This window comes from Mus caroli, unplaced genomic scaffold, assembly GCF_900094665.2.
Source record: "Mus caroli unplaced genomic scaffold, CAROLI_EIJ_v1.1 scaffold_14281_1, whole genome shotgun sequence".
In the NCBI taxonomy this organism is placed as follows: Eukaryota; Metazoa; Chordata; class Mammalia; order Rodentia; family Muridae; genus Mus; species Mus caroli.
Window position 1 is genome coordinate 17,528 of NW_018390470.1, and position 2,719 is coordinate 20,246.

Below are 2,719 nucleotides of genomic sequence, written 5' to 3' on the forward strand. Positions count from 1 at the left end.
TCATTTTTATAACTTCTGAGTAATTCTCCTTGTGTGAATGTACCACAATTTCTATCCATTATTCTCTTGAGAGACATAGAGGTTGTGTGATGGTTTGAATCTAAATGTCCCCCATAACCTCACTACCACTAGGTATGGCCTTAATGGAGTAGGTGTGACTTTGCTGGAGGGAAAAAGAATAGAGTTTGAGGGAACTGTCAACTAATAATTGAGAAACTCGAAACCCATCCCAAGGGCAAGCACCAATCTCTGACAGTATTAATGATAGTTATTCTCACAGAAAGGAGTCCGCATAACTGTTCTCTGAGAGGGTTCACACAGCAACAAAATGAAATAGATGCAGAGTCCCATAGCCAAATATTAGATGAAATTATGGGAGTCTTGCAGAAGAGTTTGGAGAATGTTTGAGGGTCTTGGAGGAGATAAAATCTCCCCAGGAAGATCAACAGAATCAACTAACTGGGAGACTTGTGGGCTACCAGAGACTGAACTACCAACCAAAGAGAATACATGGAAAAAACATATATCCTCCTGCACATATGTAGTAGACATGTAGCTCTGTCTTTATGTGTGTCCCACCAACTTGAGCAGGGACTGTCCCTAAATCTCTACTTGATCATAGATCCTGTTACTCTATCTGGGCTTCCCTGTCTGGCCAAAATGGAAGAAGATGCACATGGCCGTACAGAGACTTGATGTGCTAGGGTATCCACACTCTCAGCGGAAAAGTGGAAGGGGACCAGGGTAGAGATTATGTAAGTGGGAACTGGGAAGAGTGGGTCAATGATCAAGATTTAAAGTTAATAAATAAGTTAATTAATATATATATAAATTTGTATAAATATCATGCTAATGTGTATATGAATATGTATATAAATATGTATACATACAGATATACATGTGAATACAAGTAAAGAAAAAATAGTTTATTAGTTTGAAAGAAACCAAGCAACATTATATGCAAAGATTTGGATTGAAGAAACTAAAGGGAACATTATAAGATAATATGATTACAAAAAATATGTTAAATAATTTTAAATAAAGGTGTTATTCCTAAAGTCACTTATTAGCCATTCAGAATACTACTTCAACAGCTAAATGACCATCAGAAGAAAAAAACCGAACTTCTTTTACATATAAATCATGCAGCTCTGGTGAAGAAAATGATGATTAAAGTTCAAGACATGGACATGGCCATCAAGTCCAGGTGTTGGTTTTAGGAAGACTAATGGATTATCAGTAGAGACTGATCCTATTTTTCTTTTTGTATGACTCTGAAAACCATGGACAGGTGCCATCTTGAGAGGTAACCAATTCCTTAAAACTCATGTGTTTTGTGGTCTTGAGAATATGGTAAAACCCCAAAATAAAGATGCTAAGTTTAGCCTCCCATTCCTAAAATATGAGAGACAACCATGGAAGGCAGTTGGGGAAAAAGGAGGGTCCAGACACTAACAAGCAGAAAAAGGCAGTTGGCAGGAATCTCACATCTTACACTTCCTTCTTTATTTTATGTTATCTCAAATTAAAGAATTTATGGTTAATGAGGATAAACATGCCTGACCTTGATTTCAATAAAATGATGATAGAGTCAGTCTTGGTGCTGTATCTGGGTGCAATATCTGGGGCTCCTGATTCAGGTGAAATGTATATAATATGTTATCTTTTCTATGAATTATCCAATGAACTCTGAATTTCCTAAAAGACCCACTTTCTTTAGCCTATGTAAAGTGCTCAACAGGTTTCTAGAATACAATAACTACTTAACACATATGTCTGAAATGTTTGAATGTTTCATTGATAACATTCATTCAAACAATACATTCTAGCATCCAATGTGACCTAAGTAATAATCCTAAATTAATTCTGACCTGATCCATGAATACATATAGAAAAGTAGTTTAAGTTCAATCTCTGCCCACTGTCATCTATAAACCAGAAGATTGTGTGTGTGTGTTTGCAAATCATTAAACTAAACTAAGATAATGGCCTATTAATGTAGACCATTTGGTAGAATCCTTGCCTGACATTCATAAAGTATTATACTAGATCTCAAATACCATCATATGAGTGTTGAATATTTGCAAATTAAGTACTTGGGAGATGGAGACAGGAAGATGACGTTCAAATTCTTCTGTAACAGTCTAGCAGGTTCATATTTAGCCTGGATTACATGAGACCATCTTACAATTTACATCAAGCTAATATGTATATTGATGTAAGATGGATGCCTGCAAGAAGCATGAATGTGTTTATGTGAGTACAGATGCATGTTTGCCATAGTATGCATACGAAGGTCAGAAGGCAATTTTGCTGTCAGTATGGACATGTCTTTTTTTTTTTTTTTTAATACAGTGTCTTTTCTGTCATTAACTGATCCATACTCCCTTCTATTTACCAGGGAGTTTTCAGTGCTGCAGTGCTGATAATATCTCTGCCTCTACTTGGCCAGCAGGGACAGAACTTTGGTTTTTGGTTTTTGGTTTATTCCTTTATTTTTTCCAAAGTTGCTCACCCCCTCCTAGTCCCTCCCTCACTGAGACCCTTCTCGCCCCCTCCCCTTCTTCTTTGAGAGGATGAGATCTTTTTTGTATCTCCCTACCCTGGTACAGCAAATCTCTGCCAGATTAGGCATATCCTCTCCCTCTGAGGTCAAACAGGACAACCTTGAAGATTGAGCTGCTTATCTGCTACATATATGCCAGGGACCTCATTTCAG